Source organism: Eriocheir sinensis, chromosome 36, assembly GCF_024679095.1.
Source record: "Eriocheir sinensis breed Jianghai 21 chromosome 36, ASM2467909v1, whole genome shotgun sequence".
NCBI lineage: Eukaryota > Metazoa > Arthropoda > Malacostraca > Decapoda > Varunidae > Eriocheir > Eriocheir sinensis.
Window position 1 is genome coordinate 8,734,990 of NC_066544.1, and position 18,348 is coordinate 8,753,337.

Consider the following 18,348-nt stretch of genomic DNA (forward strand, 5'->3'; position numbering starts at 1 on the left):
CACTAATTTCAGACACAAAAAAACACGGCATCAATTCCAAACACACAAGCACATGTCAAGCAGCCCAAGGGTTAAACAGAACAGGAGCTAAGTAATGCAACCACACACACACACACACACACACACACACACACACACACGAGGCAAGGTGATGCACTAATTTCGGACGCAAAAAAACACGGCATCAATTCCAAACACACAAGCACATATCAAACAGCCCAAGGGTTAAACAGAACAGGAGCTAAGTTATGCAACCCCACACACACACACACACACACACAGCCACAGACCCATGATAATGATGAAGGTCACGTGTGTGTGTGTGTGTGTGTGTGTGTGTGTGTGTGTGTGTTACAGATGCAGACCAAACAAACATTTATTCAAGGGACGTGGAAAGGGAAAGGAGGGAGAAGAAGAAGAAGAAGCAGAAGAAGAAGAAGAAAAGAAGCAAGAACAAAGGAAGGTTAGTCACAAGAAAGTGGGAACGAAGAACAAAACAAAACAAAAAGTTCCAATGAGAATGATAAAGAAAACGAACGAAGGAAAAAAGAAAAGAGAAAGAAAGAAAGAAAGAAAATGATGTGGAGAGGTGAAATGGAAACACGAACTTAGCGAAGAAAGAAAAACAAAAATAGAAGAAAGACGAGGCTGAGGAGGAGGAGGAGGAGGAGGAGGAGGAGGAGGAGGAGGAGGGAGAGAGGGAGGGAAGTGGAGAGAGAAAGGAAGGGAGGGTAGGAAGGACTGATGAACGAAGATTGGAAGGGAGGGAGAGGAAGAAAGGAAGGGAGGGAGGAAAAAGGGGGGAGGGGGGAAGGAAAGGGGGAAAGGGGGAAGGGGGTCCAGACGGAGACTATTTCTGTCCAAGTCGATAATTCCAACATAAAGATTGTTGCCTCAAGTCCCTGAAACACACACACACACACACACACACACACACACACACACACACACACACACACACACACACACACACACACATACACTGGAAGGATAATAGGATATGATTTGAAGTTGAAAAGTAAAAAAAATCTATAAAAAAAATCGATATATGAAGTTTCCCATACAGAAAAAACAAAACAAAAAAATGAAGTGACACACACACACACACACACACACACACACACACACACACACACACACACACACACACACACACACACACACACACCTGTCTTCCTTCTCTCGTTTCATAATCGTTCCTTCTTCAAATTACCTTTTCCTCGCCTCCCCGTTCCTTCCAAACCCCCTTCCTACCTTTTCCTACCCTTCAGAACTCCACATTCCCCTTCCTCTACCTTTCCCCTTCCCTTCAGACCTATTCCCTTCGTCTCACCTCAAACCTACCTGCTCATTTTACCCTTTCCTGTCCCATCTTTCCCTTCCGTTCTTAAGCTCTTCTCTATTTTCCCCTTCCTTTCCTTTCCCTGCAAATCAATTTCTTCACTGACCCTTTTTTTTCTTTCCCCTCAAAACTACATACCCTTTTACCCTTCTCTTCCTTTCCCTTTCTTCCCCTTCCCTTCAGACAGTCTTCCTTATCTTTCTCCTTCCTTTCCCTTTCCTTTACATCCATTCCCATATTGACCATTACCTTCGTCTCACCTCAAACCTATACCTGCTCATTTTCCCTTTTCCTCCCCTTCCTGTCTCGCCTTTCCCTTATCCTATTTCCTTTCCTGACCCTCTTTATCATGTGTCCCTGTTTCACTACTTAATTTTTCATATTTCTTATTTATTCGTCCCATTTCACTATTTCTTCATTCTATTCCCATTTTGCCAAACTTATTTTTTCGTCCTTTTTCCTATTTTCAAACCTATTTATTCTACCTATTTCCCTATTTTCAAATCTATTTATTCATCGTATTTCCAAACCTATTTTATCGTCCATTTCCCTATTTCCAAACCTATTTTTTCTACCTATTTCCCTATTTTCAAACCTATTTATTTATCCTATTTCCAAGCCTATTTCTTCGTCCTATTTCCAAACCTACTTCTTCGTCCTATTTCCCCATTTCCAAACCTATTTTTTCGTCCATTTCCCTATTTCCAAACCTATTTATTCCTCCTATTTCATTATTTCCAAACTAATTTCTTAATCCTATTCCCCTATTTCCAAACCTATATAGGCATCCTTATACTCTATTCCCAGAACTATTTCTCCGTCCTATTTCCCTATTTTCAAACCTATTTCTTCATCCCATTTCCATATTTCATACCTATTTTTTCGTCCTTTTGCACTAATTTCAAACATATTTATGCATGCTATTTCCCTATATCTAAACCTACTTATGCGTTCTATTTCCCTATTTATAAACCTATTTCTGCATCCTACTGCCCTAATACCACGCATATTTCTTTGTCTGTTCTCTATTTCCAAACCTATTTTTTGCATTCTATCTCCCTATTTTCAAAACTATTTCTTTATTTTTCAATATTTCCGTAACTATTTCTTAATTTTACCTATTTCCAAACCCGTTTCTGCATCCTTTTCCTTATTTCCAAACCTAATTTTCGTCCCTTCTCCCTATTTCCAAACTTATATCTTCATCCTATTTCCCTATTTCCAAACCTGCCTATTCCTCCTATTTCCCTATTTCCAACTTTTTCATTTTTTCATAATTCCAAACCAATTTCTACATTTTATTTCAATATTTCCAAGCATTTCCAAACACTTCACCCAATTTCCCTATTTCCAGTCATTTCTTCGTCTTATTTCCCTATTTTCTTACCTATTTCTTTCTATTTATCTATTTCCAAACACCTCCTCATCCTACATTCCTTATTTCCAAACCTATTTCTTCGTCCTCTTCCCTATTTTCAAACCTATTTCATCTTCCTATTTCCCTATTTCCAAACCAATTCCTTCATATTTCCCTATTTCCAAACCTATTTATTCCTCCTATTTCCCTATTTCCAAACTTTTTTTATTTTTCCCTATTTTCATACCTATTTCTGCATTTTATTTCAATATTTCCAAGCACGTTTATTCATCCTATTTTCCAATATCTAACCCTATTCCTTTATTTCTAAACATATTTCACTCTATTTCCCTATTTCCAAACTTATAAACTCGTCCTATTTCCCTATTTTCTAACCTATTACTATTTACCTATTTCCAAACACTTCCTCATCCTATTTCCTGATTTCCACACCTATTTCTTCATCCTATTTCCCAATTTCCAAACCTGTTTCTTATTCCATTTCCAAACCCATTCCTTTACCCTATTTCTAAACCTATTTCTTCGTCCTATTTCCCTATTGCCAAACCAATATCTTCGTCCTATTTCCCTATTTCCAAACCTATTTCTTCGTCCTATTTCCCTATTTCCAAACCTATATCTTCGTCCTATTTCCCTATTTCCAAACCTATTTCTTCGTCCTATTTTCCTATTTCCAAACCTATATCTTCGTCCTATTTCCCTATTTCCAAACCTATTTCTTCGTCCTATTTCTCTTTCCAAACCTATTTCTTCGTCCTATTTCTCTTTCCAAACCTATATCTTCGTCCTATTTCCCTATTTCTTCGTCCTATTCCCTATTTCCAAACCTATTTCTTCGTCCTATTTCCCTATTTCCAAACCAATATCTTCGTCCTATTTCCCTATTTCCAAACCTATTTCTTCGTCCTATTTTCCTATTTCCAAACCTATATCTTCGTCCTATTTCCCAACTTCCAAACCTATTTCTTCGTCCTATTTCCCTATTTCTTCGTCCTATTCCCTATTTCCAAACCTGTTCCCGCATTATTATTTTTCCTTTCCTTTTCCTCTTTTTTTTCTTTTCCTTTCCTGGAGTATTTTTTTTCCTTTTCCTTCTCGTTCCTTTTTTATTCCCTCATCATCACTATTTTTTTTCTTATCCTTTCTTCTCTCCTTCTCCTATCCGAATATCCTTTCCCTCCATTCCTAGTCCAAACCAGCCTCCTCCTAATCCTCCTCCTCTTCTTCCTCCTCCTCTTCCATCCCTTCTTCTCTTTAATTGACACCGATTCCCCATTTATCATGCCCTCCCATTCCCTTTGTCCTATTTCTCATTCGGTCCTCTCTCTCTCTCTCTCTCTCTCTCTCGCAATTTATCTGAATCATCCAGTACCTTCTATATCTTTCCTCCTCCTCCTCTTCCTCCTCCTCCTCCTCCCTTTCCCACCCTTAAAATCCATTCTTAACCAACCCCTTCACATCCCTCTCCTCTCCCCCACCCCATCACCTCCACCGTCCTCCACTCCCCCTCTCCACCTTAATCATGCACTACCTGCCTCCACCTCTTAGTCAAACATGGGAGGAGTGGTGGTGGTGGTGGAGGTGATGGTGAGCTGGTGGTGGATGAGGGTTGGGAAGAACAAAGAAGTGGAAGAACAGAGGAGAAAATGCGACGAAAGTGGAGAGGATACAAAGAGGAGGAAGAGGAGGAGGAGGAGGAGGAGGAAAAGGAGGGGGGGGGGAAAGGAGGTGGAGAAGGATGTAACTGAGATGATGAGGATGATAACAATGACGAAGATGAAAGAAGAAGAGGCACGAAGAAGAAGAAGAAGAAGAAGAAGAAGAAGAAGAAAATCGAAAACTTAATTACCCAGAGCAACCTTTTTGGCATAAATAATCACCCTCTAACACACACACACACACACACACACACACACACACACACACACACACACACACATTTACCGTTGCTGTTTAAGGTGTTTGAAGCCTCAACAAACAAGTCTAAATATGTGCATCACGTGTGTGTGTGTGTGTGTGTGTGTGTGTGTGTGTGGCCATAAATAGCACCCTCCATTAAGTAATATTGTCAGAGCAATTACCAGCGCTAAAATAATGCTTACATATGTAGTGAATTTTATGGAAGTATGAAATGGGCAATAAATGTGAGTACGTGCGTTTGATACGAATATCCATATCGAAGTGCACACACACACACACACACACACACACACACATGCTTCTCCATAAATTTCCGTGTGTGTGTGTGTGTGTGTGTGTGTTGTTAATTAACCTTGAGGGAAGAAGAGGGCAAGGAGGAGGAAAGGAAGAGGAGGATAAGTACGCAGGAGGACGAAAAGCAACAAGAGATCAGACACCAGTGACTGTTTCAGCAATAACAGAAATGACGTCAGTAGCAACAGCAGTAATTGCAGTGGCAGTAGTTGTCGGTGGTCATAGTTGTAGTGGCAGACCCAAGGAACAACGTCACAGTGGTGCTGCGTCACAGTAAACACGCCCCTCTTCCTCCTCCCCCCCCCCTCCCCCCTGGACCTCTCAGCACACTCGCCACGCGGCCCACGCAGTGCCCACTCCGGGTCCTCCAACACTGTCCCCCACCACCACTCGTCGCCCTTTGTCCCTCGCACGGTGGCCGCCTCCCCTGCACGGAGCACGACCACGGCCCGCCCCGCCCAGACAGCAGCCACCTGCCAGCCTCCCGCCCGCCCCATCAGACCCTGTCAGCAGGACTCGGCCCCGTCACCCTCCGCCTGCCACCCTCGCCGTGCCCCGAACAGAACCATCCGGCCACTGGCAGCAGCAGCACCACCACCCCCATCACCACGACCACCCTTGGCCTGCACCACCTGCCACCACCACCAGCCTGCACCACCGCTACCACACACACACACACACACAGGGTGGCGTCACAATATGGCAGAAGCGCCGTGCCTCCCTCCAAGTCATGTCACAACGTGTCTGACGCGTCACGTGGGGCAGCCTTGCCACCTGGGGGGCGGGCGTGCCCCGGACAGGTGTTGGGGGCGTGGGGGCGGCGGTGGCAACAAGTCGTGTGAGGGAGGGGCACCGCTGGCCAAGGCGAGGGCAAGACAATGGGGCTTCACTATAGCGGGGTGATGCTGGCGGGCGTGGTTGTCCCCGCCCTCCGTGCCTCCCCCGCCGCCGCGCCCACCCTCTGAGGGCGGCTGTGGACTGCTTGCTGCCCGCCGCCCCTGGCCGCCAAGCACGGCGGGCGCAGCGTCTGTGGCGGCCTCACGGAGCGGCAGCAGCCACTGTTGCAGACAACGCCACCCCAGCTGCTGCCTCCCCTGCCTGTGTCCTGCTCCTCCTACGACTCTGTTTTGTCCTAATCCTAAATGTTGATGTGGCTGGTGTGGCGCTGCACCGCCCCGCCGCCGCTGACAGCCTTTTTTGTGGCGTGGCTGGCGGGTACGTGAGGCGCAGCAGGTGTGGAGCAGCAGCAGCAGCAGCTGGCCGCGGGGCAGCGAGCCTACCCACACCATGACGTCACTCGTTGTTTGTAAACATAGGTAACGTGCCTGACGGGATGCCCGGGCGTGACGGCCGCCCGGCCCCACACTCACCTTACAGATCAATCCTCCTCCTTCACTCGGTCATGGTGGCGGCGTAAATCTGGGAGCGTAATCTTAGAAACTTGTTGACGAGATGCTCTTGGCGGGAAATGGTCCTGGGAATCAATACCATCCACTCGATCAGGGCCACGGCGGGAGGTGTGTGTAGCCTGCACGGGATACGACCCTCACCAAACCACAACACTCTACTACACAGCAAGCCTGTAAGCTGCCCGCACAGCCAGCACAGCAACCAGCGACTGTTGCACCCCTTTGAGCGTCGGGAGCACACTGAGCCCACGTCCAGCCCGCACTGTAACCAAACTGTCAGCGGCGGCGGCGGCGATGCCAGCCTAGGTGCCACAAGTTGCCGGATGGCGACGGCTGCAAAGACTGGCGAGTATCTCTGGTGGAGGGGCGCGACGCTCCCCCGCCCCGAGGACACCCTGCCTTAGCAAGGACCCGCCAAGGCCTGCATGCCCCCCGGCAACGCACGAGGGCACGCCAGCACCACGGAGATAACGTGCGGCCAGGAGCGAGGCGGCACCTCACAAGTTGCTCTCGTGGCGGGAGGAGCGAGAGCTGGTGGCCACTGCTGCTGCTGCTGCTACTGCTGCACCCCGGAACAGCCTCTCATTATTGTTTACGAGCGAGCAAGAGCAAATAATCACATACGATGCCCCGCTGCTACGGAGGCTGTAGCCCCGCCGTCTGACGGGACGAACCGCCTGTCGGGGCGCCTCCAGCAGTGCCTCGGTGGCGGCCACCTCCAGCTGTGCCGCCACACCGAACTACACGACCCGCGCCTCCGGCAGGAACACTCACCAGCGATGTATGGGGACCCACGATCCCCGCCACACATACCCCCTCTACCCCCCCTTTCTCTCTCTCTCTCTCTCTCTCTCTCTCTCTCTCTCTCCTGACGCTTCGTGACAATACAACACCCACCTTCCGGGGACCACCACCCTCGCCACGCCGCCCCTCAACCACACGAACGTCTTTGTAGCTGGCGACACCTTTATCTTTGTGCCGCCCGTCCCCAGAACCTGAAGTGTGCACACACACACACACACACACACACACACACAAACACACACACACACACACAAACACACCACAGACGAGTAGAGAGAGAGAGAGAGAGAGAGAGAGAGAGAGAGAGAGAGAGAGAGAGAGAGAGAGAGAATCGCCAGCATATAGTCAGTTCCCTCACCTGTCCAAAACCTCTCCCCCCCCCCCCGCCCCACCTGTCCCTCCCCCCCTCTCTCACCTGCCCAGCATCAAACAAACGGACGAAACACACACACACACACACACACACACACACACACACACACACACAGGCTGGAGGAAAATCGATTGAAGTTTTGTACCCCACACGCCTTCGTCTTCCTCCTCCTCCTCCTCCTCCTCCTCCAGGGCCACAGGGATCGATAAAGGCGCTGGGGTGGAACGGACGAACTCGTGAATATTTGGTGGAGGATGACTCGCGAAGGTGGAGGAGGGCCGGTGGAGGGGTGGAGGAGAGAGGTGGAGGAAAGGGAGGAAGAGTAGGGATGCGGAGAAGATGCAGTAGAAGGAGAAACAGAGAGTAGCCATTGGAAGGATGATGATGATGATGAGGAGGAGGAGGAGGGGGAGGAGGAGGAGGAGGAGGAAAAGGAGGAAGAGGAGAAATGGGGAAGAAAAGGTAAGGATGGGGAGAGAAAAAAAGTATGGATGAAGGAATAGGAAGAGATGTAGATGGGAAGGAAGAGAAGAAATGGGGAGGAAAAGATGTGAGCGGGGCGGGGGAGGGAGGAGTATGGATGAGGAAGAAGAGATATGAATGTGGAGGAGGAGGAGGAGGAAGCGTGGATGACTAGGGAGACGAAAGAGGCGAAAAGGCAAGGATGTGTGTGGATGAAGATGGATGAGAAACGGATAACAGGAGTAAAAAAAAAAGATGGTAGAGATAAAAAGGAAAGAAGAAGCATAACTAAGAGAGAGAGAGAGAGAGAGAGAGAGAGAGAGAGAGAGAGAGAGAGAGAGAGAGAGAGAGAGAGAGAGAGAGAGAGAGAGAGAGAGAGAGAGAGAAATGAAGAAAGAAAGAAAAAGAAAGAAAGAAAAAAGAAGGAAAGAAAAAAGAAGAAAAGAAAAGAAAAAGACAGATAGAGAAAGAAAAAAGAAAGCAGGAAATGAAAAAAATAAAAAAGAAAGAAGGAAAGAAAAAAAGGAAAGACAGAGATACACATAAAAACATAAATAGGTGGGAAGGAAAAGGAGAAAAGGAAAGGGAGAGAGAGAGAGAGAGAGAGAGAGAGAGAGAGAGAGAGAGAGAGAGAGGATGGGTACAGGTGGAGAGGAAGGGAGGGAGGATGAAGAAGAAGGATAGATAAAGAAAATAAACCAACCATCAGTACTTCAAAAACACAATTTCTCCACCTGACAACTCGACACAACCTCCATGACAGCTATTCCCTCCTCTCCGATAACACACACGCAGCTGTCCTCCTCTACATCAACCTTTCTCTCTCTGCCTTCAGCTCGAGAAATCCCAACTGGACTTTTCATACCTTATCAATAACTAAATCAGCTTCCTCAAGGTTAGACGTTCTGTATCGTCTCCACCAGTTACTTTCTCCCTCCCAAATGCTAGCTATTATCAAGATACCTCTCCACCCGAAATTGACCTCTCTTTTGGGCACTCTTTATTTTTATCTATTTTTTTCTAGGAGCAACGTATATTGGGCTTTTTTCTACACTTTTTTATGTCCTTGAGCTGCTTCCTTTCCTGTTTAAATAAAAATAATGTAGAGGGCCTGTTCGTCCCTGTATGAAATTATATCGTTTGTTTTTTTACAGTAAAGGAAGCAGATCAAAGGTTAAAAATAAATATAAACAAAAAAGGGGGGACTGGGGGTGACCTTACACACACAACACTACGAAACAAAACATAACAAATAAGCAATAAGCCTTAACATCTCATCTGTCTGTCTATATATCTATACCTCTCTATCTGTCTACTTATCTATTTATCTATCTATCAGTGTAGGGGAGACTATGAGGTAAGACTACACACTCAACACTACTAAACAAAACATAACAAATAAGCAATAAGCCTTAACAGTTATCTCATCTGTCTGTCTATATATCTATACCTCTCTATCTGTCTACTTATCTATTTATCTATCTATCAGTGTAGGGGAGACTATGAGGTAAGACTACACACACAACACTACTAAACAAAACATAACAAATAAGCAATAAGCCTTAACAGTTATCTCATCTGTCTGTCTATATATCTATACCTCTCTATCTGTCTACTTATCTATCTATCTATCTATCAGTTTAGGGGGACCGTGAGGTAAGACTCTACACACAACACTACGAAACAAAACATAACAAATAAGCAATAAGCCTTAACAGTTATCTCATCTGTCTGTCTATATATCTATACCTCTCTATCTGTCTACTTATCTATTTATCTATCTATCAGTGTAGGGGAGACTATGAGGTAAGACTACACACACAACACTACGAAACAAAACATAACAAATAAGCAATAAGCCTTAACAGTTATCTCATCTGTCTGTCTATATATCTATACCTCTCTATCTGTCTACTTATCTATTTATCTATCTATCAGTGTAGGGGAGACTATGAGGTGAGACTACACACACACAGCAATACTAAACAAAACAAAATTAAAAGTAACCCGCGTCATCAACTCACCTCCTCCTGATGATTATCTTCTTGCTTCTCTTTCTATTCCTTATCGCCATTATCGATCTAACTCGTCCTCTGAATCAGGTAACTGCATGGCCCCGTCCTTCCCTTGGCCTCGCTCCCGCTGCACACGACTCCAGCGCCTGAGGGAGAAGAGACTTAGAGAGATGACGAGGGAAACGGCAAAGTCACTGAGGTAGAGAGAGCGACAGGTAGAGACGGACAGGTGGAGACAGAAGGAGGGAGGATGAGAGAGGGTGGGAGGTAGAGTACTGTAGGAAAGGAGCGGGGAGAATATGAGAGGAAGGGAGGCGAAGGAATGAAGAATTGGGAGAGAGGGAGAAAAGGTGAAGGGAGGGAGGAAGGGAGAATGAAATAAGGGAAGAGGAGGAGTACAGGATTGGAAGGAGGGTGAAAGGGAGGGAGGGAGAATGAGAGGAAGGAAGGCAAAGGAGTAAAGAATTGGCAGAGAGGGAGAAAAGGTGAAGGGAGGGAGGAAGAGAGAATGAAAAAATAAAGAGGAGAAAGAGTAGAGGATTGGAAGGAGGGAGAGAGGGAGGCGGGGAGAATATATGAGAGGAAGGAAGGTGAAGGAGTAAAAATTGGAAGAGAGGGAAAAAGGGAGGAAACGTAAAGGGAGGGAGGAAGGGAGAATGAAAAAACGGGGGAGAAAGAGTAGAGGATTGGAAGGAGGGTGAAATGGAGGGAGGGAGAATATGAGAGGAAGGGAGGCTAAGGAGTAAAGAATTGGGAGAGAGGGAGAAAGGGAGAAAAGGTGAAGGGAGAGAGGAAGGGAGAATGAAATAAGGGAAGAGGAGAAAGAGTAGAGGATTGGAAGGAGGGAGAGAGAGAGAGAGAGAGAGAGAGAGAGAGGCAGGGAGAATGAGAGAAAGGGAGGCTAAGGAGTAAAGAATTGGGAGAGAGGGAGAAAGGGAGGAAAGGTGAAGGGAGGGAGGAAAGGAGAATGAAAAAACGGAGGATAAAGAGTAGAGGATTGGAAGGTGGGAGAGAGGGAGGGAGGGAGAATAAGAGGAAAGGAGCTAGGCAAAGGAGTAAAGAAATGAAAGAGAGGAAGAATGGGAGAACAGATGAAGGGAAGAGAGAAGGGAGAATGAGAAAGGGAGGGAGACGAAAGACTGAAGGAGGGAAAATTAGAGACAGCGAAGAAGAGAACTTGAAAAGGAAAAAAGGGAGATGAAGAAGGGAGTGAGAGAGGCGAAGAAGTACAGTACTGGATTAAGGGAGAGAAAGAGAGGGAGATAAAGGAGGGAAGGAGAGAAGTGCTATACTGTAGGGGGTGGAAGAAGGTGGTCAGGACGAAAGAAAGGGAGAGGGACAAAGGGAGGGAGAGTGAAGGAGAGGTGGAGGAGCCAATAAGAGAAGGAGAGGCAGGGAGTGGAGGAGAGAGGTAAGAATGGAAGTGGAGGCTCCTAATGAGAGAGAGAGAGAGAGAGAGAGAGAGAGAGAGAGAGAGAGAGAGAGAGAGAGAGAGAGAGAGAGAGAGAGAGAGAGAGAGAGAGAGAGAGAGAGAGAGAGAGAGAGAGAGAGAGAGAGAGAGAGAGAGAGAGAGAGAGAGAGAGAGAGAGAGAGAGAGAGAGAGAGAGAGAGAGAGAGAGAGAGAGAGAGAGAGAGAGAGAGAGAGAGAGAGAGAGAGAGAGAGAGAGAGAGGAGAGAGAGAGAGAGAGAGAGAGAGAGAGAGAGAGAGAGAGAGAGAGAGAGAGAGAGAGAGAGAGAGAGAGAGAGAGAGAGAGAGAGAGAGAGAGAGAGAGAGAGAGAGAGAGAGAGAGAGAGAGAGAGAGAGAGAGAGAGAGGGGGGGGGGGGTACAGGTAGAGAGGAAGGGAGAGAAGGCAGGTGGAGGAGGGCGAACTGGTGAAGAAAAATTGATAGAAAAAAAAAAAGGAGAAAGAAATAGAGAAAGATGAAGGAAGAAGGAAGGGAAAGGGGTAGATAAGAGCCTGATAGTAGTGTTGATGACGATGATGATGATGATGGTGATGGTGGTGGTGGTGGTGGTGATGAAGGTGTATAGCGAAGTGTTTGCATATGCTGTGTGTGTGTGTGTGTGTGTGTGTGTGTGTGTGTGTGTGTGGACTCCGGTGATGAGAGGAGGAGAAAGGGATCACAGGACCACACCAAGCACCGCCAGGAGGAGGAGGATGAGGAGGAGGAGGAGGAGGAGGAGAGGCGATAAGGAAAAAAAAAGAAGAAAAAAAGATAGAGAAAAAGTATAATATGAAACAAAAGCTCAACAACAACAACAACAACAACAACAACAACAACAACAACAACAACAATAATAATAATAATAATAATAATAATAATAATAATAATAATAATAATAATAATAATAATAATAATAATAATAATAATAATAATAATAATAATAATAATAATAATAATAATAATAATAATAGAGAGAGGGAGAGAGAGAGAATAAGAGAGAGAGAGAGAGAGAGAGAGAGAGAGAGAGAGAGAGAGAGAGAGAGAGAGAGAGAGAGAGAGAGAGAGAGAGAGAGAGAGAGAGAGAGAGAGAGAGAGAGAGAGAGAGATTGTCACATGTCGCTGCCATCCTCGCCCCGCCTCTCCCTATCTTCTATATCAAGGACGCTGCAAGGCTGTCTGTTCCCTATCTATCAAGGATGTGAAATGTCTATCAGTGACGACAACAACAATAACAACAACAACAACAACAACAACAACAACAACAACAACAACAACAACAACAACAACAACAACAACAACAACAACAACTACTGGTGCTACTACTACTACTACTACTACTACTACTACTACTAATAATAATAATAATAATAATAATAATAATAATAATAATAATAATAATAATAATAATAATAATAATAATACGACTTCTACTACTACTACTACTACTGTTAATCTCTTTCCTATGTAATTCTTTGTATTTTTTTTCTTATTCTTATTTTTTATTCTTTTTCTAATTCTTTCCTTTCTATTCTTTTGTTTTATTTTCCTCTTTTCCTATTCTTATTATTTTCTTATTCTTTCTTATTTCTTATTCTTTTTTCTAATTCTTTCTTTTATTTTATTTTATTTTATTTTCCTCTTTTCTTATTGTTATTATTTTCTTATTCTTTCTTATTTCTTATTCTTTTTTCTAATTCTTTCTTTTCTTTTATTTCATTTTATTTTCCTCTTTTCTTATTGTGTTTTTTTTTTGTTTTTTTTACCTCTCGTTTCTTTTTCCCTTCCTATTTGTCATTCTTTTTCTCTTTCTTTTCTTTTCCTTGCTTTCTTTTGTTCTTTCTCCGCATCTAATACATATTCTATTTACATATTCTCACTTTATATTGTTTTCGTTTTCATCTATTGTATTTTCTTGTATGTTCATTTTTATCCATTTATTTTATTAGGTACGTGTAGTTTTTGTATTTCTTTGTGTTCCTTTCTATAATGCTAACCTTCTATTCCTTTTTTTATTATTTCATCTCATTTTCCTCTTTCTTTTCCTGTATTTCTCTAACCCTTCTTTCGTGTCCTCATTCTGTCTGTCATTCTGTTTATCCTTCTCAAATTTCTTCTTTTTATTCTTTCTCTATTTTCATCCTTGATTTATTTACCTTTTTCTTTTTCCTTCTTTCTTTTCATATTTTATTTTTTTCTGTTTTATTTGTCTTATATTTCTCTCTTTTTCTTCCTTTTTTTACCTTCTTGTTTAGTGTTCTTGTTTAGTGTTTTTTTGTATTTCTTTGTGTTCCTTTCTATAATGCTAACCTTCTATTCCTTTTTATTATTTCATCTCGTATTTCTTTTACTTTTCCTGTATTTCTCTTTTAGTCTCGTCAACCCTTCTTTCGTGTCCTTATTCTGTCTGTCATTCTGTTTATCCTTCTCCAATTTTTCATTTTTATTCTTTCTCTATTTTCATCCTTAATTAATTTACCTTTTTCTTTTTCCTTCTTTCTTTTCATATTTTATTTTTTTCTGTTTTATTTTTCTTATATTTCTCTCTTTTTCTTCCTCTTTACCTTCCTGTTTAGTGTTTCTTTTAAATTTCTTTGTGTTCCTTTCTATAATGCTAACCTTCTATTCCTTTTTATTATTTCATCTCGTATTTCTTTTACTTTTCCTGTATTTCTCTTTTAGTCTCGTCAACCCTTCTTTCGTGTCCTCATTCTCTCTGTCATTCTGTTTATCCTTTTCAAATTTTTCCTTTTTATTCTTTCTCTATTTTCATCCTTAATTTATTTACCTTTTTCTTTTCCTTCTTTCTTTTCATATCTTATTTTTTTCTGTTTTATTTGTCTTATATTTCTCTCTTTTTCTTCCTCTTTACCTTCCTGTTTAGTGTTTCTTTTAAATTTCTTTGTGTTCCTTTCTATAATGCTAACCTTCTATTCCTTTTTATATTATTTCATCTAGTTTTCTTTTTTTTTCCTATATTTCTCTTTTAGTCTTGTCAACCCTTCTTTCGTGTCCTCATTCTGTCTGTCATTCTGTTTATCCTTCTCAAATATCATCTTTTTATTCTTTCTCTCTTTTCTTCCTATTTGTTTTCTTTCTTTTTCCTTCTTTCTCCTCTTCTTTTCCTATATTTCTCTCTTCTTCCTTTTTTACCTTCCTGTTTAGTCTTCCATCCACTTTTTTTTTATCTTCTCTCTCCTTTTACCTTCTATCTCTTATCTTCTCTTCTTATCTTTGTTTTCCTCCTCTTCATCATCATCACATTTTTCTTCTGTTTCTTTCTTTCGTTCTTCTTTTTCTTCTAGTTCATAATTATCTTGTTTTCGTCCATTCTCTTCAAGGTCACCGTCACTTTTTTATTTCTTATTTTGAAAACGAGAGAGAGAGAGAGAGAGAGAGAGAGAGAGAGAGAGAGAGAGAGAGAGAGAGAGAGAGAGAGAGAGAGAGAGAGAGAGAGAGAGAGAGAGAGAGAGGAGACACGATCAATATTATGACGTCTGTGTTTGTGCGTGTGTGTGTGTGTGTGTGTGTGTTTGTGCGTGTGTGTGTGTGTGTGTGTGCGCTTTCTTTCACCTTCATTTTTAACCTTCGTCCGTTATCTCTCTCTCTCTCTCTCCCAAAATGAGACGTCAATCACCAAGAAGAAGAAGAAATTAGAAAACAAATAACAATCGAGGAGGAAGGGAATTGATGTTATCTCTCTCTCTCTCTCTCTCTCTCTCTCAGACCCTAACTCCCATTCTCTTTGTTCCGTTTCTACCTCCTCTTTCCTTCCTTCCTCTCCTTCCTTCCTTCCTCTTTTCCTCTCTCTTTTTCTTTCCTTTCTTCCTTCATTCTTCCCTCCAACCTTATTCCTTATACTTCTTTCCTTCCTTCATTTCTTCCTTCCTTTCTTCCTTTCTTCTTTCCTTCCTTCCTTCCTCTCTTTCTTCCCTCCTTTCCTTCCTTCCTTCCTTCCTTCCTTCCTTCCTTTCATTTTTCTTCCCTTTCTTTCTTTCTCCCCGCCTTTCCTTCCTTCTTTTCTTCCTTCCTTCCTTCCTTTCAGCTTTCTTTCTTTCCTTCCTTCATTCCTTCCTTTCTTCCTTTCCTTTCCTTCTTAATTACATCACTCCTTCCTCTCTCTAACACCTCTTCCTCCCTCTCCCTCCCTCCTTCTCTCTCTTCATTTCTCAACTCGTCAATCCTGCCACCTGCCTCTTCACCACCTCCTCCTCCTCCTCCTCCTCCTCCTCCTCTTCACCTGCCTCCTCGGACATATTTCTTGGTATTACTCCTCCCCGCCTTCTTTGATACGTATTTTTTTATCAGTTTCTCCTCTTTTTCTCTTCTCCTCTTTTTTTATTCTCTACTTTATCTCTCCTCCTTGAGTTATCTTCCTTCCCTTCCTGTTATTTTTTTTATTTTCGGGGGATTTTTTTTCTTTTTTTCTCTCTTAAAGGACTAATTTTCTTTGTTTCTATTGTCATCTTTTGTTTTTCTCCTTTTTCTTTTTCCTTTTATCTTATCTTATTATTCCTCTTCTTTCTTTCTTTTTCTTTCATTTCCTTTGTTTATTTTTTTGTTCGTAATATTTTTTTTCCCTTCACCTTCTCCTCCTTTTATGTTTTCTTTCTCCTCCTCCTCCTCCTCCTCCTCCTTCTCCTCCTCCCTCTCCTCCCTCTTTCAATCCCTCCATCACCATTACGAACCCCATGTCTTCTCTCTCTCTCTCTCTCTCTCCATTCTCTCTTCTCCTCCCTCCTCCTCCCTCCCGTCCTCCTCCTCCTCCTCCCTCCCTCCTTCTCTTCCTCGTTTCCTCCACATTACAGTCAGGTAACATCCACCACCTGAACTAAAGTCTTCCTCCTCCTCCTCCTCCTCCTCCTCCTCCTCTGCCTCTTCTTCCAGCACGTGTTGCCTTAAATAGCATTCCTTCAAGATGACGAAGAGAGGAGAGAGAGAGAGAGAGAGAGAGAGAGAGAGAGAGAGAGAGAGAGAGAGAGAGAGAGAGAGAGAGAGAGAGAGAGAGAGAGAGAGAGAGATTATTTATAGCATGACCTCTGAATTCGTTATAATGTTGAATATCTATCTATCTATCTATTTATCTATTTATATATTTATTTATCTACCTATGTATCACTCTATTTATCTATCTATATATTCACTTGTCCATCTCTCTATCTATCTATGTGTTTGTCTGTCTATCTATCTGTCTGTCTGTCTACCTGTGGCTCTCTGACTTTTGCCCTTTGTGAATTAATGACGTGTGGTAAAATTAGCCGCCCGCCCGCCCGACAGACAGACAAACAGACAGACGAAACGCTGGGCCTCTCCTCCCCGTCTGGTAATGTCATGCAACACACAGACACACGGGGGGGGGGGGAAGCACCGTTCAATTTTCACACGACAAACCCTAAAAATACTGAAAAGGTTGTGAGGCAAGAACTGTCTCCACGAACGTTACCATCAAGAAAGCAAATGTAGCCTCTTGTTCTGTTTTCTTTTGTTGTTGTTGTTGTTGTTGTTGTTGTTGTTGTTGTTGAAGTAGCGCTAGGCGGTTTTTTTTTTTTTTTTTTTTTTTGCTACTTTGATTTAATGCCCTTGAGCTGTCTCCCTCGTTGTTGTTGTTGTTGTTGTTGTTGTTGATGGCGCAGCGCTGGGCGGACTTTTTTTGTTTTACTTTGTTTTAGTGCCCTTGAGCTGTCTCCCTTGCTGTAAAAAAAAAAAAAAAAAAAAAAAAGATTATAATAATAATAATAATAATAATAATAATAATAATAATAATAATAATAATAATAATAATAATAGTAATGTGTTGCACTGTTGAAATCTGCTCTGACATCCATCTTTTTGAGTTGTCCAGTATATCGTCACCTTCGTAAACAAACCATCTAAGTCATTATTTTCTACTTTACAGGAAATTAGAAAAGAACTGTCATTATCTCATTTGTCTTAAGATTTAGGCAGAAATGAAAAGGTCAGTTCTAGAACACTCAAGCCCTGAATGATGAAAGCAATGATGAAGGGTAGGCGGTGGCTGAACTGGTAGCGTACTGGGCCCACATTCACCGCGTGATGGACGACGCGGGTTCGAATCCCCACGCTACCACCTCGGATTTTTCAGTCACCGCCGAGTGGCATAAAACTACCCACATGCTGTCCTGAAGACCACCCATCAACCCGGACTCCAGAGGAAGCCGTCCAAGCGAATCAAGAACGAGTTCCGGGGGGCAGCATGAGCCAATGCAAGATGGCGCCACTATAAACACTCGCCTGCGCCAGAACGGGCTGGGCCGACCATCAGGCCCTACCGGGAAGATGCCTACCGGCGCAATAGGCAGCGACGTAAAAAAAAAAAATAAAAAAAAAATAAAAAAAACTATACAAAAATGGGCGTTACATGTTGAAAAATTGATGTAAACAAAAACCTGGAAATCGTTGAAAAATGACTTAGGCGATTAGTTTGAGGGTGACGATATACGAGACTGACCTAATTAAAATCAACTCACACTGCCCCGTCTTACAGCAACAAGTATTTTAAAGGAATGTTAATCGACGCCTAGAGGAAAATTTGTATCAACGGATTTTTTTTATTTTTTATTTTCCCTTCAGCTGCCGCCTTTTCAGTATTAAAAAAAAAAAAAAAATCTACGGACAGGACTCGGCAGATTCTCTTTCTTTCAATCCTTTAAAACTTGCATCTTGTGTGTGTATTGGTGTGTGTATAATTATATATTGTTGTGTGTATATACTGTTGTGTGTGTGTGTGTGTGTGTGTGTGTGTGTGTGTGTGTGTGTGTGTGTGTGTGTGTACATAAGTGTGTATACATTGAATCTATTTACTTTTAGAGAAGAGGAAACAACTCAAGTGCAAAAACTAATAAAAGACACAAAAATACCCGTCTGAACTGCTCCTATAAAAGCAAAT